Genomic DNA, 24,583 nt, shown 5'->3' with positions numbered 1-24,583 from the left:
ACTGTGAGGGAATGGCTGAGTTTTGTCTTGTGGGCGTTACTGACTGGAAGGTGAAACACTTGTACTATATAAAGGAAGGACTGTTTCCGTTGTTCAAAGGGGTCTCGAGATGCAGCTTCGCAAGAGTGTTAAAGGATTCCTCCAAAAGCTTGTGCTTGATTAATAAAATTTTGGTGGTTCACAGAATTTGGCTTTTGCAGTTGCATCAAGTGAGTAAAAATCTCAAAAAAAACAACTTAACATATGTTCCTGTTCGAGTGGAGTGTCTTACAAGCTGAGTTTTTTCATGAAGTAACAAAAACGATTGAGGTTAGAGCAATAATATTGTTTATATGGACTTCAGTAAAGCCTTTGACAAGTTTCTACATGGCAGACTAATTAGTAAAGTTAGATCACATGGGATTCTGGGTAAACTTGCCAATTGGATACAAAATTGGCTTGACGGTAGGAGACAGTGGTGGAGGGTTGTTTTTTGAACTGCAGGCCTGTGACCAGAGGTGTTCCACAGGGATTGGTGCTAGGTCCACTTTTGCTTGTCATTTACACAAACTATTTGGATGAGAATGTAGGAGGCATGGTTAGTAAGTTTGCTGATGACATCATATTGGTATAGTGGACAATGAAGAAGGTTATCTAAGATTACAAGAAATGTTGATCAGTTGGATCAATGGGCAGAGGCATAGCAGATAGGAGTATAATTTGGATAAATGTCAGGTATTGAATTTTGATAAAACAAACAAGGGCAGAATTTACACAATTAATGATAGGGCCCTGGCTAGTGTTGTAGAACAGTGTGTCCTAGGGGCTCAGGTACATAATTCATTGATATTTGTGTCACAGATGGACAGTGTGGTTATGAAAGCATGCATGCCTTCATTGCTCCTTTTGAGTGTGAGTCGGGACATTAGGTTGACATTGTACAGGACATTGGTGTGGACTGTTCTGGAGCACTGCGTGCAGTTTTAGTTGCCCTGTTAGAGTCATAGAGATGTATAATATGGAAACAGACCCTTCAGTCCAACTCGTCCATGTTGACCAAATGTCCTAAATTAATCTAGTCCCATTTGCCAGCATTTGCCCCATATCCCTCTAAACCCTTCCTATTCATATACCCATCGAGATGTCTTTTAAATTTTGTCATTGTACCAGCATCCACCACTTCCTTTGGCTGTTCATTCCACACATGCATCACCTTCTGCGTGAAATGTTGCCCCTTGGGTCCCTTTTAAATCTTTCCCCTCACCCTAAACCTATGCCCTCTACATTTGGACTCCCCCACCCTGGGGAAAATACCTTATCTGTTTACCTGAATTTATGCCCCTCATGATTTTATAAACTTCTTTAAGGTCAACCCTAAGCCTCTGATGCTGCAGGGAAAACAGCCCTACCCTATTCAGCCTCTTCCTATAGCTCAAACCCTCCAACCCTGGCAACATCCTCGTGATTCTTTCCTGAATCTGTCCTGCTACCTCCTCCATCTTTATTCCAGGCCCTGGAGAGAGAGAATGATTGTCTGTGTGCACAGAGTCATGAGTTCTTGATCTTCTCTTTTTTTTTCTCTCCAACTGCTTATACCCTATACACATTCTCGAACGCTTTCAAGTTTGACAGCATCCTTCCTATAGCAAGGAGACCAGAGTTGATGCAATATTCTAAATGTGGCCTAAACAATGTCCTTTGCAGCCCAACGTAACTTTCAAACTCCTATAGTCAATGGATTGTCCAACAAAGGAAAATGTACCAAACACTGTCTTCACTACCCTGTCGACCTGCGACTCCACTTTCAAGGAACCACGAACCTGCATTCCAAGGTCTCTTTGTTCAGCAGTATTCCCCAGGACCTTACCATCAATGAAAGTTAACGTTGAGGTAGCCTTGATTAGGTGTATAAGTCTTGCCCTGACTTTACCCTAACAAAATGTGTCTACATTAAACTTCTCAGGTTATCTGATTAATATCCTGCTGTAATCTATCTTCATTGTCCATTACAGCATTAATTTTGGTGTCATCTGCAAATTTACTAATCATACCTTCTGTATTCTCATCAAAATCATTTATATAAATGACAGAAAACAGTGGACCCAGTACCGATCACTAAGGCACACTGTTGGTGTCAGGCTTCCAGTCCAAAAAGCCACCACCCTCCACCAAGCCAATTATAGGAAAGGTATTATTAAACTGGAGAGAGTCAGAAAAGATTTATCAGGATGTTGCAGGGAATGAAGGGTTTGACATATAAAAATAGACTGGAAAGGCTAGGACTTTTTTAATTGGAGTGCAAGTGGTTGAAGGATGATCTCACTGAGGTTTATAAAATAATGATGGATACAGATTAGGTGAATGGAAAGTGTCTTTTCCTTAGGGTGTGGGAGTTCAAAACCATGGGGCATGTTTTTGAGGTGACAGGAGAAAAATTTAAATAGGACATGAGGGGCAACCTTTTTACACAGTGGTTCATGTATGGAATGAACTGCCAGAGGAAGTGGTGGGTGAAGGTACCGTTACAACATTTAAGATATTTGGGTAAGTACAGAAATAGGAATGGTTGTGAGTGATATCGGCCAAACACAGGCAATTGAGACTAGTTTAGTTTGGGAACATGGTCAGTGTGGTCTAGCTGGACTGAAGTGTCTCTTTTCAAGTTGCATGACTCTGAGACGCGTAGTTTGTGTCCTAAACCTACCTGCAAAGAGCAGAGCTATTAAAATATCTCCACATTTGATATACTAGTGCATGTCAGTGTGCCACGCTGCAAGCCTATTGACGAGCTAAATTAGTTGTTAGCATAATTTTATATGCGTAAAAAAAATTTAGTGACTACACAGTATAAGACCATAACACAGGAATTAGACCATTCACCCCATTGAGTCTGCTCCTCCATTCAATCATGACTGATAAGTTTCCCATTGCCATTCTCCTGCCTTCTCCCTGTAACCCCTTGATAATCAAGAACCTATCTGTCTTAACCTTAAATACACTCTCTGACTTAGTCTCCACAGCCTTTTGTGGCAGTGAATTTCATAGATTCACCACTCACTGGCTGAAGAAGTTTAGCCTTACTTTTTTTCTAAAAGGTCTTCCCTTTACTATAAGACTGTTCCCTTGGGTCCTAGTTTCTCCTCTAATGGAAACATCTTCCCAGTGTCCGCTCTATCCAGGCCATTCAGTATTCTGTATGTTTCAATTAGATCTCTTTCCCCCCCTCCCATTCTTTTAAACTCTGTCAAGTGTAGACCTAGAGTCCTCAAATGTTCCTCATATACTAAGCTTTTCATTCCTGGCCTCGTTCTCGTGAACCTCCTCTGGATACACTGCAGGGCCAGTATATCCTCCTGAAGATTTAGGGCCCAAAACTGCACGCATTACTCCAGATGTGGTCTGACCAGAGCCTCAGAAGAGCATCCCTGCTTTTACGTTAAAAATATGACAATGTGGAATATTTAACACTATTTGAGGCAGATCCTGTAGATTCATTTCAGTCTATAAGTCTATGAGAGAGAAAGGAAGTAAGGAGTGTGAACAACTGGCACAGACTTTGTGCTGAATGGCCTGTTTCTGAGCTGCAAACTATCAGCTTGGTAGAGAGTGATGATGGCATTGAGTACATGGAGAAGTTGGCAATGTCTGTTTGGGATGTTTGAAACCTCTCCCTTCAATGATGCTACCTGTAAGAGCTGGAGTAATGAGCAGTAAAAGCAGACAGAACACTGAAATAATGAAAGGATGATGCAAATTGGGAAAAGTGTCTATTTAATAAACAGCTGACGTTATCTGGAGGAGAGAGTATTTATAAATTAGTGTTTTTTGCTGGTGATCGTGTGTTGTTGACTGGTATAGCGAGGCATTATCTTGTCTTGTCCCCTGGCAGAACATACATGTGTGCTTCTTAGCTGGTAATTTCTCAATCAGGTTGAGTGGCTTATGTGGAATGCTATTTGGCTGTGGCTTCATGGCTACCTCTTTATGCTGTTTTCTTTTTTAAAATACCATTGGGTGTCTATTAAAAGGCAAGTACGTGAACCAGGCAGGCCAGCCAGTGATATTCACCAAATAAACTTCTGTGTTGAGTAAAATGGGGATAGTTCATACATTCTATGCAGTATATATTTTTGATATTAAAGATCTCAGAAAGATCAAAGCTGACAATTTAGCATTTGGCAGAATGGCTCAGGCTCTTTAAAGAAAATTATATTTACATAACAGGAAGGTGCAATGTTCACTTTTTGAACTGGAGTGTTATACTGGCTTAGTGGGAAGGATAATCATCATTACTGTCCATCGCATGTGGTGTAGATAAGGGTCTGGTAAGAAGCACATTAAGTTTCACCATCATTAACCCACAATAAAATTCACTGTCCATCTGAAGAATGGTTATTGGAGAGTTGCCGGGTCTGCTTGAGGTTGCTATCATAAAACGTTTTTTAGATCTGAGACTAACAAAGATCCTAGCAAGTAAATGGAGTTGGGATTGAGTTATAAGTTAGCTGTGATCTCCTTGAATGGCAAAATGGATTCTGAGTTCATTACCTACTCCTGTTTAAGTGGTTATGATGAGGGGTGAAAATAATGTATGAATTTTAAAGTATTAGAGAGTCAATGGAATCTCTTTATGCTGAATTGTTTTGGTGCAGTATTTTTCTGCTGCTCTACAGGCTTGCCTTCCAGACTTTCACACTTATATTTTCTTCCTCTATTTTTGTTCAGTTTAATTTTACTTGGCTGCCTTTTATTTTGGCCCCCCTTGCTGGCAGAGTGGAGGTATGGTGCCACATCTATTCAACGAGTTTGAACCGATGAGTCTTTCCCGCTGGAAGCTGCAGGCTTGCAACAGACCTGTTTGGCAGATTTATGAATTTTGCTTGGTCCACAACATTGTGAACTTAGTGAGCATTCAGGTTTGCTTGAATTACGATTGAAACTCTTAGTTCTGTACCATGTCATGTCACCTTGTTTTGTTTCTGAAAAACTTGAGAAAAATTTATCTGCTGACCGTTCGTTTGGCTGGTTAATCACTTGGCAAGTTCAGAAAAGCTTCAATCCTGTCAATTTGGCACTTAAACTGAAATGACAAATGAGTACTGACGAACTATTTTAATAAGATTAGAGGCAAAAGGTCAAGATGTATACCTAAAAGTAAAGGTATACCTGGTATATTGGCTATGCAAAACTTGTAAAATATTTTAGCTGTAAAATAAATTTGTTGCAAATTGCTTCCCCAAAACTGATCAGTTCAATATTTAAAGTCTAAATAGTGTTCAGTTTTTGAAAGAAGAAACCAAACTGCAGTTTTAAACTCTGGTGCAAATTTATTTAATGATTTGTTTTGGATCTTCATTAATATAGTTGATAGAGCCTTTTGTTCTAAGAAGTCTGTTAGAGTCAATGGATACATGTTATTGTGCCTGCAGACTTGCTAAGTGGTTACTCTTGCTTGGAGAGTTCAGGCAAAGGCCTCAACCCTTAAGTGCATCACAGCTGAACCTAATTCCATACTTGATCAGCATCTGTATGCAGTACTTTCCACTCAGAGTGGGGACTCAACCTGTCTCCTTTTTTATCTTCCCAAGCCTTGCGAAAGTGGCAGGTGCTGAGCTCCCAGCTACCTTTTGAGATCATAGGAAAAAGTGAGGACTGCAGATGCTGGAGATCAGAGCTGAAAATGTGTTGCTGGAAAAGCGCAGCAGGTCAGGCAGCATCCAAGGAGCAGGAGAGTCGACGTTTCGGGCATGAGCCCTTCTTCAGGAATGAGGACAGGCTCATGCCCGAAACGTCGACTCTCCTGCTCCTTGGATGCTGCCTGACCTGCTGCGCTTTTCCAGCAACACATTGTCAGCTACCTTTTGAGATCGTCCCTAGCAACAAAGAATATTGACCAAAACTCAGAAGCATTCTCTCTGAGATTCTCACCAGAAAATCCCTTTCCTTACATGGCTAAGAACGAGTGCAATATATCTTTGGTGGTGGAAATGACGGAGGATGATGTGTCTTATCTGGAATTGGTGGGGTTAAAGGTGTGGACCGGGAGGTTCTGTCCTTGTTATGGTTGGAGGGGTGGGGTTCAAGGGTGGAGGTGTAGAAAGTGAAGGAGATGGGCTGAGGATATTGTTGATCACATGGGAGAGGAAATTACAATCCTTGAAAGAGTCCATCTAGGATGCTCTGGAGTGGAATTGATCCTCCTAGGAGCAGATATGATGGAAACTGAGGAATCTGGACACAGGCACTAAACAACTCAAACGCCCAGTGGCCGCCCACTTCAACTCCTGTTCCTGCTCCACCAAGGACATGCAAGTCCTGGGCTGCCTCCATTGCCAAATACTAGCCATTGGAGGAAGAACACATCTTCTGCCTTGGGACCTTCCTAACACAAAGAATCAATGTTAATTACGTCAGTTTCCTCCTCTCCCCTCCCACCATGTTATCCCAGTCCCAATCCTCCAACTCGGCACTGTCCTCTTGAACAGTTCCACCCTCCACTCTGACCTACCAACATCACCCCCCACCTTCATCTGCATATCGCATTCCCAGTTATCTTCCCATCAGCCCCACCCCTCTCCCATTTATCTCTCAGCCCCCTTGTAGGCGGCACAGTGGTTAGCACTGCTGCCTCACAGTGCCTGAGACCCGGGTTCAATTCTCGACTCAGGCGACTGACTGTGTGGAGTTTGCACATTCTCCCCGTGTCTGCGTGGGTTTCCTCCGGGTGCTCCGGTTTCCTCCCACAGTCCAAAGATGTGTGGGTCAGGTGAATTGGCCATGCTAAATTACCCGTTGTGTTAGGTAAGGGGTAAATGTAGGGGTATGGGTGGGTTGCGCTTCGGCGGGTCGGTGTGGACTTATTGGGCCGAAGGGCCTGTTTCCACACTGTAAGTAATCTAATCTAATTGTTTCCCCACCCCAGCCTCCAAATTCCTGATGAAGAGCTTATGCTGGAAACATCAACTTTCCTGCTCCTCGGATGCTACCTGACCGGTTGTGTTTTTCCAGCCACACGTTTTGATTCTGATCTCCAGCATCTGCAGTCATCACTTTCTCCTAGCCGCTATTTAATTGGTTTATATCTTGGGTGATTTAGGTGTCATAAGTGACTGATTTTCTGTACAGCCTCAAAGGAATTCACTGTTGTGAGACATCAGGGTTGGACAAGTTGAGTGGTGCAGTTGGAGACTTCTAAAGAGATTTTGTCATCAATTCTGTAAAGAATTTGGGCAAGGGGGCACTATAATTGATTCCATAAGTCATACAGATTATGGTGACACGGACTGAATTCATATTGTATCTTGACCATGTTTACCCTTCAATTCTCTCTCTTGCTGCAACCAGCTGTCAACTTTAGAGCATTTGGTTTGTTTGTGCAAACTCGCACTGCGCTGACCTGACTTGGTGCCAGCACTTTAATTGTATCTCATGAGCTGTTTGGTGCTCCTTGTGGTGAACTATGTGAATGGTCCAACAGGATTACCTTGCCCCCAGATGTGTGTAGATGCATGTAGTCTTCTGACACAAACGCAAAATAAAGAGCATAAACCTTGGACCACTTTAAGATCCTCCCCTGTCATCTTCTAAGGAAAATTTAGCTGACCTCTGGAGGCAATCGATCAAGCTCCAGAAGCTTACAGTAAATAACTCCCCTCACACCACTTCCGTAATGGGAGATGCCCTCAATTCTCTGGAGCTGCAGTACTGCTGCATGGGTATAACTTTACATCCAGCATTTCCTACCAATTAAGTCAGGAAATGTGTTAAAGGTGAGCCTGACCTTCAGAGATGTTTAGGTAATGTGGAGCTGTATCTTATTATCTGCATTTATTTTATTTATGGCACACTCAGCACCAGCCTTACCTCCATTCAAAAGGCGTCTGTTGACTCCTCAGTGGGGGCTACTGTCTGCCCTGTGGTGTGACAATTGATGGCAAATGTCAGCAAACTACTTAACCACTAAAAGATCAGATTAGTGTCTGAGCCTCCGCTGTTTGGTATTTTTAACCACTTCCTAACTTGGGCGATGAGACATTTTGCCCTCTGAATTGAGCAAAGCCACATTAGCAGTCAGGATCTTGCTTCTCTCTTTGGCGCAATTATGCATTATATTTAACAAGATGTGCCCTGGCTTCCAATTATGGCTCAAAAAATGTTCAGCTCTTCCTCACAGCCTGACAAATTGCTCAAATTGCCTGCTTTGAACTGCTTGCATGAAAGATGGTGAGAGTTTAGGGGCAATTCGCTCCTGTATAAAGTTTATTGGTGCTATTTGACTTGTAGTCTGGCACCTTCCTCACCAAACAGTCAGGTGGGTTAAAAGCTGAGATCTATTTAGTTTGAGTTGGAAGAACAGATATTGCAGCCTCTTGCAGAGATTACTGAACTGTCAAGAAACGGTATCTGAAAAGATTCTTGGATTCTGGTAAGTTACTGACCTACAGTAATCATTTATGGTGTATTTTGTACATTTTTTTCCCCAGAAGTTGAAAGTATTTTGTATCATATTTTTGTTTTTGAAAAGCAATTTTTATTTTTCTGATTACTATAAATGCTTTGCATTATATAATTTTGGATGCATTCCAATTTAGCCATTACTGGCCTGAGTAATAGTGAGCCATTGAATTTGGAGCCAGAATGAAGGCATTTTGGAATGAGAGAGAATTGAAGGATATCAATTGTGACAATTGAAGGATGAGCTGAACAGGTGGAGAACTAGTGCGAGGCATTATAATCAATCGTGATGCTCGGTAACAGGATTGGGGGAGGGTAGGTGGACAACCAGAGTTTTGACGTTTGATGGCAGGAATGGGGAGAGCCAGAACCAGAGTGTAGGGGCTTGGAGATTTATGGCTTGAGGGGAGACGCAGGGTGGGTGAGAGAACTGGGGCTCAAATGGTGAGGGTGAAGGTAGAGCTGAAATTAAGAAAAGACATAGTTTGTAATGTAGGCATTTCTATTGAAACGCCTCTGCAGTATTTCCCAGTGACAAGGTTTAACTTGCTGTGTGGAAATGTCTGGTTCAAATACCAGTTCAGAGTATTATTAAAGCAGAGAGCTTTGCTTAAAGCCATCACCCTGTAATGATGTGTTATGGTGCTGTAATCTATTAAGTGGCCATGGCAACCCAAGTGAGATTTCGAACATAGCTATATAATCAATTTTCATAGAGAGAGAAAAGGATATCAATTTCTTTCTGTGACAGAGTCCAGAACAGTACTGTACTGAGCTGGGCACTTGCTGTGTATCAACCTAGTTTTGAGCCACATCTATTTGGTTGTTTGTTCTTTAGCTTAGTGAGAGCATTGGTTTAGTTTGCTTCAGAAAAGCAACTAATTTTTCTTTGATTCAGTCAACTTTCAACTGCCAGAATCCCATGGAAATAACTCAGTTCTCATTTCCTTTCAAAGTGTAGTATTGCCAGTCAGTATACATTCAGTGACAGTAAGAAATCCTTAGATAATAGTGGGAAGCAAATAATCGTGAACACACATAGATGTCTTTAAATAGAAGAGGCCATGTGGTCCACCATTCTGTGGCGACTCCTCACTATATGAAGAGGTAGTTTTAAATTAGACTGGTTTACTACTTTCGTATCTTTTTGTTTCTCTTCCCTTCAGTAAACTGTTCTGTTTGTATAAGCCTTGTTAATTACCATGTAGATCATAAGGCAGGCAGCCACTAGCTAGGATCATTGTAACATTCATTGTGTTTCCACAGACATCAATGGGTGAGGAGTAGGAATCATAGCTGATTTTATTTCCCTTTCCTAACCTCAAGATGCATGGGCCAGTTTTTCAGTGCCTCGCCACCATACTGATGGAGATCAAGAAACTCAGCTGAGATTGGGAATTGAACTTGAAACAGGCTTACCCTGTGTGGCTCAGTGACATAAGGCAATGCTTATAGAACCATTGAACACTTGTGAAATTTATGTTATTGCATTCCACTTTCCTCTTTCTCTGCACTGCTATCTCTAGTGCTGGACCAGATTTGAATAATACAGTAGTGTTGTAGTGTGACCATGAGCACTTCATGCCCAATGAAAGTTACTGGGATGGAAAAATCCAAATTGCCTTGTTAGAAACATGGCATTTTTTTCAATGACAGTGTTGCATTTAAGCATCAGCTTCCTTCATAAATTAGAGATTGTAACAATGTGACTACTATAGTGTTTCAGTTCTCTGCCCCCTCAACACCTCATCTTCATCGTGAACATCCAGTATCTCTACACCTGTATTCCTCCATGCGGAGGGCCTCAAGGCTGTCCATCACTTCCTCTCCCACTGACCCAACCAGTCTCCCTCCATTGATGCTTTCATTCACCTGGTAGAATTGCTCCTTACATTTAACAATTTTTCCTTTCAATCCTCTCAGTTCCTACAAACTGGAGGGTCAGCCATGGATACCTGCATAGATCCAAGCTATGCCTGCCTCTTCATAAAGTACGTGGAACAGTCTGTCTCCTGCAGCTACACTGGTACCATCCCCCACCTTTTCCTCCACTATATCAATGCTATATTGGCGCTACCTCATGGTCCTGCGAGGAGCTTGAACAGTTCATCCACTTGGCCCACATCTTCCACCCTGACCTCAAATTCACCTGGATCATCTCTGACACTTCCCTTTCTAGACTTCTCTGTCTCCATTTCTGGCAACCAATCGAGCACCGACATCTATGACAAATCCACGGACTCCCACAAATACCTTGACTACCCCGCCCAGCAAAACCATGAACCCATACTCCCTATTCCTTTGCCTCCGCCATATCTGCTCCTAAGATGAGCAGTTCCACTCCAGGACATCCTAGCCGCATGTCCTCCAGTTCCCGCACCTCTGTCCCTAAACAAAGACCCCCCAACCACAGCAAGGAAATATCCTCTTCGTCCTCATATGCCACCCTACTAATCTCCAAGTCCAACGCATCATTGTCTGCCACTTCCACCTGCAGTCTGACCCCCCCAACCAACCAACCTTATCCACTTTTTATAGGGATCGTTCGTTCCGTGACTCCCTCGTTCGGTCTACATTCCCCACGAACCCCTCTTTCACACCTAGAACCTTCTCCTCTGGCCTCGGGAGGTGCAAAACCTGCCCCCACACCTCCCTGCTCATCTGTTGAAGGCCCCTAGAATCATTCCAAGTCCAGAAGAGATCCACATGCATTTCCTCTAATGGGATTTATTGCATTCACTGTTCACAATGTGGTCTCCTCTACATCAGAGGGACCGAGCGCAAACTTGGGAAACCAGTTCAGAGAACATTTATGGTCCACTCACTCAAATCAACCCCATCTTCTGGTTGCCATCCATTTCAACTGATCATCGGATGCAGACACTCTATACAGTCAACACAGGAATTCTTGGACATCATCAGAACTACACACATAGGCAAGGAACAAACTATGATCTCATTCGATGTAACAGCACTGTTCACCTCTATCGACAAAACCCTAGACAGAAAAACAATAGCCAATCTGCTGGGCATACAGAACAGACGACAAGATGGGGAACCTATCAACAAAGATTGCATACTCGAAGTACTGGACCTGTGCCTCTCAACACACTTCATATTCAACAACCAAATGTATGAACAAATCAACGGCACACCCATGGGCTAATCCATCTCTGGACTCATAGCAAAAGCAGTAATGCAAAGATTAGAACAAACAGTCTTACTGTAAATTCAACCCAAACTCTGGGTCAGATATGTGGATGACACCTTTGTAATCATTAAAAACACAGAAATAGAAAACACACACCGGGTCATCGATGCCACACTCACAAGAATCAGATTCACTAGAGAGGAAGTAAAGGACAACCAACTCCCATTCCTAGACGTGATGGTACAGAGATAACCAAATGGAGATTTCACCACAAAGGTACACAAGAAAGCCACACACACAGACCAAGTCCTGAACTATGAAAGTAACCACCCCAACACACACAAACGAAGCTGCATCAGGACACTATTCAAAAGGGCCACAACACACTGCAGTACACCAGAACTGCAAAAAGAGGAAGACAACACCTCTACAATGTATTTACCAAAAAATGGATACCCCCGCAATTTCATCAACAGATGCCTAAGGGAAAGACAATGGAATGAGGACATGCCATAGCCCAAAGGACTAGCCACGTTATCATACATCAAGAGCATTTCCGAACTGACAGCCAGACTGCTGCGACTACTAGGACTCATAACAGCACACAAACCAACAGCCACACTCAGACAACTCACCAGGACAAAGGACCAGATACCCAGCATGAGCAAAACCAATGTAGTGTACAAAATCCCATGCAAGGACCGCACAAAACACTACATAGGACGAACAGGAAGACCGCTAACGATCCGTATCTATGAATACCAACTAGCCACAAAACGACACAACCAGCTATCCTTAGTAGCCACACGCAGATGACAAGCAACATGAGCTCGACTGGGACAACACAACTATTATAGGACAAGCCAAACTGAGAACAGCCAGCAAATTCCTAGAGGCATGGCACTCATCCACAGATTCTATCAACAAACATATTGACCTGGACCCAATATACCGAGCACTGCAGCGGACATCTGGAACTGACAACCGGAAACGGCAGAGACAAGCCACTATAAATGCCGGAAGAAACAACACCTAAGTGCTTCACAGGAGGCCCCCAAGCACTGAGGATGTCACTTAGACAGGGGACGAAACGTCTGCAACACAAATTCCCAGCTCAGCGAACAGAACCACAACATCCATTTCAACTCCCCTGATGATATGTCCATCTGAGGTTCTTCCACTGTCACCACAAGGCCACATTTAACCTGGAGGCCGAGTACCTCATATTCCACCTCAGGAGATTTACAACCATACGGCCATAACATAGAATTCACCAGCTTCCAAATCTCCCCACCCCTCACCTCATCCCAAGTCCAGTACCCCCCTCTCTGCCTAGCGTCCTTAACCTAATTCGACTTCTTCTCCATCTTCCTTCCCACCTACCGGCTTCACCCTTCCTACTGATCAGTCACAGCCATCTCCCACCTGCATCCACCTATCGCCACCCTACACACCTTTCCCCAAGTTCCACTCCTCTATTTATTTCACAGCCTACTTCCTCCCCCCCGCCAGTCCTGATGAAACGTTCCGACCTGAATCGTTGACTCCCCTTCTCCTCTGTTGCTTGACCTTCTGTGCATAGTGGTTCATTGGTTAGCACTGATGCTTCACAGTGCCAGTGACCCAGGTTTGATTCCCGTCTCGGGTGACTGAGTGGAGTTTGAACATTCTCCCCGTATCTGCGTGGATTTCCTCCGGTTTCCTCCCACAATCGAAAAAATGTGCAGGTCAGGTGAATGGTCCATGCTAAATTGCCAAGTCAGGGTAAATACAGGGTCGGGGAATGGGTCTGGGTGTGTTGCACTTTGAAGGATCGGTGTGGACTTGTTGGGCCAAAGGGCCGGTTTCCATACTGTGGGGAGTCTAATCTAAAAATCTAATCAGATGCCGCCTTCACTATCCTATCTACCTACGGCACTACTTTCAAAGAACTATGAACCTGTACTCCAGGATCTTTGTTCAGCAAAGCTCTCTAGGACCTTATCATTAAGTGTGTAAGTTCTGCTCTGATTTGCTTTTCCAAAATGCAGCACCTCACATTTATCTACATTAAATCTCTATCTGCCATTTCAGGTAGACTGAAAATTTTCACATGCACTTCAGTTGTTTTCTTTTAAACAACGGTATTTTTTTTTTAAAAAGTGCAAACAAACAATACCAGAACAAAATCACCAAGCTAAAAAGATGAGATCCATAAGAACAGGGAAAGCTTCGGTTCAGATCACAGTTTCGAGGAACGCCTTTTCTTTTAGAACAAGGCCGGGGCAGACAGTTTAGAGCTGAGGCACAGACACAATTGAGGGGGTGATGGACATCAGAAATATACAAGAGGACAAAATCAACAGGAACCCAGATCTCAGACAGGGCATAGATCTAAGTTATGTTAGTGATTCTAGGTGAGAAAGAGAATGAGAATGCTAGATTTGAACCAATGGCAGACTGAGACCATAGCAAGAAAAAGGATGACAAGATCAGAACCAGCCCTGGAGTTCCAATGACTATTCGATTGTTTCCTCTTCATCCATATTGGCGTTCTATTTCGGCCATCTTCTGTGTAAACAGCAGCATTTACCTCTGCACTCCTGCAGCAATCACTTAGCCAGTCTTCGCTTAAACATTGGATGCAGCCTCCTACTCCATTTTCAATCAACCCATTCCATCCAACTACAACCCTTGCCCATCCCAAGAAGAAAACTGCCAGCCCACAGACTCACCTATCTCTGCCTCTACTTCAAATGCACCCAGTCATCTCCAGGAAATGGAAACTTACCTAGGTTCCAGACAATAATGAGTCAGATCAGGTGACATTGGCAGACAGTGACATAGAGTCAGAATCTGATGTTGCAGCATTATAAAAGTTTGTTTAGGCTGCACTTAGTGTTGTGTTTAATTCTGTTCGCCACACAACAGGAACAATGTGGAGGCTTTGGAGAGGATGCTGCCTGGATTAGGGGATATGAGCTATAAGGAGAGGCTGGACAAACTAGGATTGTTTTCTCTGGAGCAGCAGAGGCTGAGGGAAGACATGATACAAGTTGTTAAAATTATGAGAGGCGTAGATAAGTAATGGCAGATGTCATCAACAATGCTGTTGAGCAGCATCTGCTCAGCAGTAAGCTGCTCAGTGACGCCCAGTTTGAGTTCCTCCAAGTCCACTCAGCTCCTAACCTCATTACAGCTTTGGTTCAAACATGGACAAAAGAGCTGAATTCCAGAGGTGAGGTGAGAATTGACAGCCCTTAACATCAAGACTGCATTTGACTGAGTGTGACATCAGGGAACCTTTGCAAATTGGAATCAATAGTTATCAGGGGGCAAACTCCAGCACAGTGGGAATCATACCTGACATTCAAGAAAATAGTTTTGGTTCTTGGAGGTCAGTCATCTCAGCTCCAGGACACTTCTGCTGGTACTCCTCAGTATAATGTCCTTGTCCTAACCATCATCAACTGCTTCATAAGTGACTTTCCCTCCATCATAAGGTCAGAAGTGGGGCTGTTCACCGATGATTTGCCCTGTGTTCAGCACCTTTCGCAACTCCTCAGATACTAAGCAGTCCGTGTCCAAATGCAACAAGATCTGAACAATATCTGGGTTTGGGCTGAGAAGTGGCAAGTAACATTCGCACACAAATGCCAAGCTATGACCATCACCAATAAGAGACCATCTAACCACCACTCCTTGACTTTCAATGAATTTCCCATTATCAACATTCTGGGGGTTATCATTGAGCACAAACTCATCTGGATGCACCACATAAACAGTGCCTACAAGAGAATGTCAAACGCTAGGGATAATGTGACGAGTAACTCACCTCCTGACTCCCCAAACCCTGTCTACCATCTACAAACTGCAAGTTAGGGGTGTGATGGAATACACCCCACGTGCGTGGATGAGTGCAGCTCCAACAACACTAAAGGCGTTTGACACCATCCAAGACAAAACAGCTTGCTTGATTGGCACTGCATCCACAAGCGCTCACTCCCTCCACCACTGACATTCAGTAGCAGCAGTGTGTACTGTCTACAAGATGCACTGCAGAAATTCGCCAAAGATCCTCTGACAGTACCCTCCAAACCCACGACCACTTCAGTTTAGAAGGACAAGGGTAGCAGATACATGGGAACACCATGTCCTTCAAGCTCTCCTCCAAGCCACTCACTACCCTAATTTGGAAATATATCGCTGTTCCTTCACTGTCACTGGGTCAAAATCCTGGAATTTCCTCCCTAATGGCATTATGGGTCAACACACAGCAAGTGGACTACAGCAGTCCAAGAAAGCGGCTCACCACCACTTTCTCAAGGGCAATTAGAGATGGACAACAAATGCTGACCAGCCACTGGCGCCCACTTCCCACAAATGAATAAAAGGTAGTGGTGACCAACCAAATCTTTTCCCCAGAGTTGAAATGCCTATACTAAAGGGCATGCATTTAAGTTGAAGAGGAAGGTTCAAAGGGGATGAGGGGCAAGTTCTTTACACAGAGCCGTAGGTGCCTAGAATGTGCTATCAGGAGTGTTGGTGGAGGTAAATATTTTTGAGGCATTTCAGAGTTTTTAAGGTAAGCACATAAGTAAGGAAGGAATGGAGGCATGTGGATCATGGGCAGGTGGAACTTGGCGCCATGTTTGGTGTAACATCATGGGAGAAAGGAGATTAGAGTTGATGAAGGGCCTATGCCTGAAGTGTCGATTCTCCTGCTCCTTGGATGCTGCCTGACCTGTGCTTTTCCAGCACCACACTCTACATCATGGGCCAAAGGGCTCTGCTGAACTGTTCCGTTCTATCTGGCTTTTGGGGACTTTGAGAGAAGAGACAGGATGTTGCTTCTCCTGCACTTGCCCTGAAAGATCGCAGAGGGAAGGGAGGGCTGTTAAGAGGTGAGTGAGGAGTGTTCTGCAATGCTGTAGAGTGAATGACACATGCTGAATGGTGACTGGACAGGGGAGGGGAAGATTGTTTGATGGCATCAAGCTGGGACAAGTGAAGATCAAATTATAGGAGCTCCCAATGCCTGTTGCCTGTGTTAATTGATGCACTGATAACCCTGTGGTGTGCCATATTCTGCAGGCAAACTGCTGTTTGTGCTTTTGGTGCATATCAATGAACTTACCGTCTAACCATGCTGAGACACGAGATGGCAATGAGGAGAAGATGGCAGCTCAAAATATAAACATTATTTTGTGAAACTGATGTAAATACTCAAACCTTTATGCACTTGTCTGATTTAATTTTTAGGGTTGTCCATTGTTCATATTTATAATAAAATTTATCTGTAGTAAGTGTTGTAGTCATGATCTAATCAGTAGAAATGCTACCATTGCAAGGAAGGTGTAGATACATCATGACAAATCTAGGTAAGCAATTTCTATTATTGATAATGTATGTAATGGAAATATTAAAACGTGGTGAAAAATGTAACCCTAAAGTGGGGATTGAGTTACATCATATGCTCTGGGCTGGTTCTCCTGAAGATTACACTTGGCCTCTGTAACCTATAAAAGTCCATAAGCCTTTCTATGGATAGGCAGACGTACATGCCAGTTTTAATGTTTTTTGATGAGATTCTGCATGATTTGTGGCGCGGTGACTCGGTGGTTAGCACTGTTGCCTCTCAGTGCCAGGAACCTGGGTTCAATTTCACCCTTGGGCAGTTGTCTGTGTGGAGTTTGCACATTGTCCCCATGTCTGTGTGGGTTTCCTCTGGGTGCACCAGTTTTCTGTTATCATCCAAAAGTGTGCAGGTAAGGTGAATTGGCTATGCTAAATTGCCCATAGTTTCTAGCGATGTGCAGGCTAGGTGGATTAACCATGGAAAGTGCAGGGTTACAGGGGTAGGGTGGTCTAAGTGGATATTGTTCAGAAGGTCGGATGTGGACTTCATGGGCTAAATAGCCTGTTAGGGATTCTAGGATAATACAGATGGACAAATATTTGGGGAGTTGATGCAGTGGTAATGTGACTGACTGGTTTAGTATTCCAGATTAATACCCTAGAGAATCCCACCACAGTTGCTGCAGGAAGTTCAGTATATCATATAAAACAAGTCCCATTAATTGTGACAGCAAAACTCTTGTTGTAAAAACCTAGTTGGCTCATTTATAGAGTCATACAGTATGGAAACAGACCCTTCGGTCTAACCAGTCAATGCTGAGCATAGTCCCAAACTAAACTTGTCCCACCTGCCTGTTCCTGGTCCATATCCCTCCATATCTTACCTACTCGTATTTATCTAAATGTCTTTTAAATGTTGTAATTAGACCCACATCCACCATTTCCTCAGGAAGTTCATTCCATTTCTGTCCTATAGGAAAATAAATCTACCATTCTTATCTGGTCTGTCCTATATGTGATTGCTACCCCATAGTGATGTGGTTAACTTTGAACTTCCCTCTGAAATGGCCGAGCAAAAACTTGATTCAGGGACACTTAGGATTAGGTTAGTGAGTTATTGCAAATCTGCTTTAGCAGAAGGGAAGAAGGTAAAGTGTTTCATGTTGCATGCTTTCTCTGTTCCCTTTTGTCTTAACTGCTTTTTTTCTTGGTGTGGTCAAGTTTCCAGTCAGATATAATTTCCATTCTAGAAATGTGGCTGTGTGTTGACCAGGACTGGGAACTGAATATTCAAGAAAATTTATTGTTTAGGAAGGACAGACAAAAAGGCAAAACAGGTAAGGTTGCCCTAATTAAAGGGATGCGATTGGTGTATTAATAAGGGAGGACTTCAGGAAGAACAAAATGTGGAATCAGTGGAGACAGCATAGATGCTGCCAGACCTACCGAATTTATCCAGAAATTTCAGCTTTTGTTTTAAATTTCCAGCATCTGCAGTACTTTGTTTTATTTTATATTAATGGAAATAATTGGATGGTGGAGGTAAGAAATTGCAAAGCACAACAGTGCGGCACGGTGGCACAGTGGTTAGCACTGCTGCCTCACAACGCCAGGGACCTGGGTTCAATTCCTGCACGTTTGCACGTTCTCCCCGTGTCTGCGTGGGTTTCCTCCGGGTGCTCCGGTTTCCTCCCACAGTCCAAAGACGTGCGGGTCAGGTGAATTGGCCATGCTAAATTGCCCATAGTGTTAGGTAAGGGGTATATGTAGGGGTATGGGTGGGTTGCGCTTCGGCGGGTCGGTGTGGACTTGTTGGGTCGAAGGGCCTGTTTCCACACTGTAAGTAATCTAATCTAATCTAAACAGACATTTGTTGAAGTTATTTATATGTCACCAAATAATAGTGTGGGACATGGTATTAATCAGGAGATGCAATGCAGTAATCATGGGTGCTTTCTATCACACACACACACACACACACACACACACACACACACACACACACACACAAAATATATATATACACACAGATGATGGAGATCAGAGCTGAAAATGTGTTGCTGGAAAAGCGCAGCAGGTCAGGCAGCATCCAAGGAGCAGGAGAATCTACATTTCGGGCATGAGCCCTTCTTCAGGAATGAGGAAAGTGTGCCAAGCAGGCTAAGAAAAAAGGTAGGGGGGAGGGGTGTTGGAAATGCGATAGGTGGAAGGAGATTAAGGTGAGAGTGATAGGCCGGAGTGGGGATGCGGCGGAGAGGTTAGGAAGGTGGTGCTGAGTTCGAAGGTTGGGACTGAGACAAGGTTGTTGGGGGGGGGGGGGGGGAAATGAAATGAAACTGGAGAAATGAGTTCATCCCTTGTGGTTGGAAGGTTCCTAGGCAGAAGATGAGACGCTCTTCCTCCAGCCGTTGTGTTGCTGTGGTCTGGCGATGGAGGCGTCCAAGGACCTGCATGTCCTTGGTGGAGTGGGAGGGGGAGTTGAAGTGTTGAGCCACGGGGTGGTTGGGTTGGTTGGTCCGGGTATCCCAGAGGTGTTCACTGAAACGTTCCGCAAGTAGGCGGCCTGTCTCCCCAATATAGAGGAGGCCGCAGCGGATGCAGTAAATGATTCGTGTGGAGGTGCAGGTGAATTTGTGGACCTGACGACAAGGGAGTTACGGAGGGAGTGGTCTTTTCAGAACGTTGACAGGAGAGGGGAGAGAAATATATTCCTGGTGGTGGGGACCGTTTGGAGGTGGTGGAAATGATGACGGATGATACAATGTATATGGAGGTTGGTGGGTGATTGGTGAGGACCAGTGGGGTTCTGTCCTGGTGGTGATTGGAGGGGCGGGGCTCAAGGGCGGAGGAGCGGGAAGTGGAGGAGATGCAGTGGAGAGCATCGTCGATCACGTCTGGGGGGAAATTGCGGTCTTTGAAGAAGGAGGCCATCTGGGTTGTTCGGCATTGGAACTGGTCCTCCTGGGAGCAGATGCGGTGGAGACAAAGGAATATGGGATGCCGTTTTTATAGGGGGTAGAGTGGGAGGAAGTGTAGTCTAGGGAGCTGTGGGAGTTGGTCTGTTTATAGTAAATGTCCATGTTGGTTCTGTCGCCCGAGATAGAAATGGAGAGGTCTAGGAAGGGGAGGGAGGAGTCTAAGACAATCCAGGTAAATTTGAGGTCGGGGTGGAAGTTGTTGGTAAAGTGGATGAACTTTTCAACCTCCTCGTGGGAGCACGAGGCATCGCCGATACTGTCATCGATGTAGCGGAGGAAAAGATAGAGGGTGGGTGCCAGTGTAGCTGTGGAAGATGGACCAACAGAATACTAAAGCTGTAGAGAACGAGTTTCTGGATTGTTCTGATTGTTTTCTAGATCAGTATGTTGAGAAGCCAACTAGTGGACAGGCCAATTTACATCCAGTGTTATTTAATGAAGAAGAGCTAATTAATCTTATAAAAGAATCTTTTATGAATGAGTGACTACAATATGATGGAATTTTGCAATTTGAAAGTGAGGTTTAATCTCAAGGATGTCAAAGTTGAATAAGGGAACGTGTGAAGGTATGAGGGACAAATTAGCTGAGCTGGCTTGAAAATACATTGCCAATGTACAGCCATTAAACAGATATTACACAAACTAAAGCACATTAAACTACATCCCTTCAAGGTACAAAAACTCAAAAATCTGTCAACAGTGGTTGACAAAAAAAAAGTGAAGGATTGTATAAAATTAAAAAGAAAAAGCTTATAAAGTGACTAATTATAACTAATGCAAGTTTTTAGAATACGGCGAAGTTTGACAGTCTGCATTTGGCTTCCTGTCATCAATCATCTTAGCTCTGGCAAGAAATTATTGTTAGAGGGTGTGCAATAAAGCTTAACCAGACTTTTTCCCAAAATGACAGGACTGTCCTCTGAAGGGAGATTGGCTGAACGGGGCTTGTAATCTGAGGTTTTGAAGAATGAAAGGTGACATTAAGTACTTGAAGGGATAAACAGGGTAGATGCAGGTAAGGCATTTCCCCTGGCTGGGGAGTTGTAAACCAGGAGCATCAAAGGGTTTGAGAGCCTTTGGAATTCTCTACCTCTGAAGGCTGTGGAAGCTCAGTCTTGGAGAATGTTTAAAGAAGGGGCTGATTTCTGATCACTAATGATGTAAATGATTATGGGGCTAGTGTGAGTAAAAGGCACTGAAGGTTTGACCAGCTGTAAACATATTTCTCAAACTATTTATTTTATGGCAAGGCAGATGGAGATAGTAGATCAGACAAGGTGGTGATTGGTCCTGCAGTGGCTGTCACATTGCAGGTGAGGTGGACATTTTTTTGCTTGAGTGCAAGATAATTGAACAAGTGCCAGTGTTTAGATCATGGTTTTCCCTTTTTTTGGGTGAAACTGGGTTTTGGTTATGTTCTACATATTTTGGCAGGAGGGAGGACCCTTTAGAGTTAAAAATCACAAGGCCAGGTTATTGCCCAACAGGTTTAATTGGAAGCACTAGCTTTCAGAGCACCGCTCCTCCTTCAGTTGGTTGTGAAGAACACAGTTGTAAGACACAGAATTTATAGCAAAAGTTTACAGTGTGATGTAACTGAAATTATACATTGAAAAGTACCTTGATTGTTTGTTGTGTCTTTCATCTGTTAGCATACCATGATAGTTTCACTTCTTTCATGTGTAAATCACAAACTTTTTAAAAAAAGGTTACATTCTCAGCACCACACTCTACCACAAACCTACAGACAACCTCACAATGCTACACTTCTTCAGCTTCCACCCAAAATAAATTAAAATAGCCATCCCCTATGGACAACCCCTACGCATACACTAGATCTGTTCAGATGAGGAGGAACATGACAGTCACCTGGAAGTACTCAGGGATGCCCTCATAAGAACTGGGTACAATCCTCAACTCATCAACTGCCAGTTTCGACCTGCTACAGCAAGGAACCGTAATGACCTCCTCAGGAGACAGACATGTGCTGCATCCGACAGGGTACCTCCGTTGTCCAGTACTTCCCAGGAGCTGAAAAACTACACCATGTTCTTTGTGACCTGCAACACATTATCAATGAGGATGAGCACCTCGCCAAGACCTTCCTCACACCTCCACTACTTTTAAACAACTGCCAAACCTCAAACAGATCATTGCTCATAGCAAGCTGCCTAGCTTTCAGGACAACTCCATACAACCCTGTCACGGTAGGTGCTGCAGGACTTGTCAGAGTGTGGACAATGATACCACCATTACACTTAGGGACACCTCCCACCTTGTACATGGCAGGTACTCATGTGACTCAGCCACCGTTGTCTGTCTTATACGTTGCAGGCAAGATTGACCTGAGGCATGGTACATTGGGAAAACTGAGCAAAGGCTATGGCGATAGATGAAGAGGCACTGCACAACAATCAACAGACAGGAGTGTTCCCTCCCAGTTGGGGAACACTTCAGTGGTCCAGGACATTCGACCTCGGACCTTCGGGTGACCATCCTCCTAGGTGGACTTCAGGACAGGCAGCAGTGAAAAGTGGCCAAGCAGAGGCTGATAGCTAAGTTCCATACCCATAGGGAGGGCCTCAAACTGGGACCTTGGGTTCATGTCACATTTCAGGTGACCACCATTGCACTATATACACACACACGCACCCACTCCTACAGACGGATGTGCACACACACACATGCACGCATACGTATACATTTGTGAGTGAATTTGTACTTGCAGAGCTACATTGTCCTTTGCTCAAAAACTGCATGAATTCATGTAAGACTCCGTTATCTCTCTTTTTAGATTAGGATCAGCTAAATATGACACAGACAGAGAACACGGGTCTAACACCTTCAACATATTGTCTGGCTAGCACCAAATGCTACAGTTAACCTGAAAATGTAACTTTTTAAAAAAAAAGTTTTATGACACATGAAAGAAGTGAAACTACCATGGTATTCGAACAAATGTAAGACTCCACAAACAGCCAAGGTACTTTTCAATGTACAATTTCGGCTACATTGCACCGTAAATGTTTGCTATAAATTGTGCTTTACAATTGTCCACCACAACCACCTGATGAAGGAGTGTCACTCTGAAAGCTCGTGTGCTTCCAATTAAACCTGTTGGACTGTAACCTAGTGTTGTGACTTTTAACTTTGTGCACCCCAGTCCAACACTGGCATTTCCAAATCATGACCCCTTTAGAGTTAGCTTCTCCCCTTTTCTTGCCTATCGCACCCTTCCATAGATTTTTATTTTTCTCAACTTTGGCATTGAAATTCCTAACAAAGATAATTTTCGTTACCTGCTGACACTTGGGCAAAGAATTGCTCAAGGTCACTGTAAATCTTTGTGTTTTTGTTTGTTGCCTAGAGTGTTGGAGCATTTGTGCTAACGATAGTGGTGTGTTAAGTCTTTATGAACGTGAGCCTCAGTCATAAGACACTTATCTCATAATGGGTGCTGCTGAAGCTTTAGACAAATATGTATGTAATAGGTAGGCCCTTTTGGCCCATACTGGTCCATGCTAACCAAAATGCCCATCTATCCTGACCTCATTTCTATGGATTTGGCCCATATCCTTCTAATCTTTTCCTATCCATGTATTTGTCCAAATGCCTTTAAAATGTTGTAAATGTACCCGTCTCAACCACTTCTGCTGGCAGCTCATTCCATATGTGTACCACTCTGTGTAAAAAAAAAAGTTGTCCCTCAGGTTTCCTTTTATTCCTTCCCCTCTAACCTCAAACTGATGCCCTTTAATCTTCGAATCCCCAACCCTGGGAAAAAGATGAGTGCATTCACCCTATCCATGCCCCCGTGATCTTACACACACTAAAGAAGAAAATCCGAGTTTGTTCAAACTCTCCCTATAACTTAGTACCGTGAGTCCTGGCAACATCCTTGTAAATTTCTTCTGCACTTTTTCCAGTTTAATAATATCCTTTCTCTAACAAGGTGACCAAAACTGCACACAATACTCCAAGTGTGGCCTCACCAGCATCCTGCACAACTGTGACATAACTTCCCAACTTTTAGACTCAATGCCCTGACTGATGAAGGCCAGTGTGCCAAAAGCTGCCTTCACTGCCCTGTCTATCTGTGACTATACTGTCAGAAAACCGTGCACCTGAACTCCAAGGTCCCTCTGTTCCACTACATTCCTTAAGGCCCTACCATTCACCATGAAACTCCTACCTTGATTTGACTTTCCAAAATGCAAGACCTCACACTTAACTATACCAAACTCTATTTGCTGTTTCTCTGCCTATTTCCCTGGGTGATCAAGGTCCTGCTGCAAATTCGGATAACCCTCCTGACTGTCCATGCTATTTTAGTGTCAACTACAAACTTACTCATCATACTTTTACACATTCTCATCCAAATCATTGATATATATAACAAACAGCAATGGGTCCAGCATCGACCCCTGAGGCGCTCCACTAGTCACAGGCCTCTAGCCTGGCAGGCATCCTTCCACTATTACCTTCTGCTTCCTACCGTGATGCCATTTGTGTATCCAATTTGCCAGTCCCCTGGATTCCATGCAATCTAACCTTCCAGAGCAGCCTACTATGTGGAACCTTATCAAAGGCCTTACTGAAATCCACATAGACTACCAATACTACCCTGTCTTCGTCAATCTTCCTGGCGTTTCATTGAAGAACTCTAACAAATTTGGGAGGCATG

The 24,583-nt window shown here is 43.7% G+C and overlaps 1 protein-coding gene across 3 annotated transcripts in view; it reads left to right on the top strand.

The window, feature by feature from the left end:
• LOC132823345 (F-box/WD repeat-containing protein 11) overlaps positions 1-24,583 on the top strand; it is a 182,180-nt gene that overhangs the window by 17,273 nt on the left and 140,324 nt on the right. Inside the window, exon 1 of one of the 3 annotated variants that reach the window (XM_060837065.1) lies at positions 18,237-18,258. The exons of the other annotated variants lie outside the window; for them this stretch is intronic. The gene's annotated coding sequence lies outside the window, so the exon portion shown is untranslated. Of the gene's footprint in view, positions 1-18,236; positions 18,259-24,583 lie in introns of those variants that run through there. 3 annotated transcript variants of the gene reach the window in all.

Source organism: Hemiscyllium ocellatum, chromosome 16, assembly GCF_020745735.1.
Source record: "Hemiscyllium ocellatum isolate sHemOce1 chromosome 16, sHemOce1.pat.X.cur, whole genome shotgun sequence".
In the NCBI taxonomy this organism is placed as follows: domain Eukaryota; kingdom Metazoa; phylum Chordata; class Chondrichthyes; order Orectolobiformes; family Hemiscylliidae; genus Hemiscyllium; species Hemiscyllium ocellatum.
The sequence above is the reverse complement of the archived record's forward strand: the minus strand, read 5'-3'. Positions and strand labels throughout refer to the sequence as shown.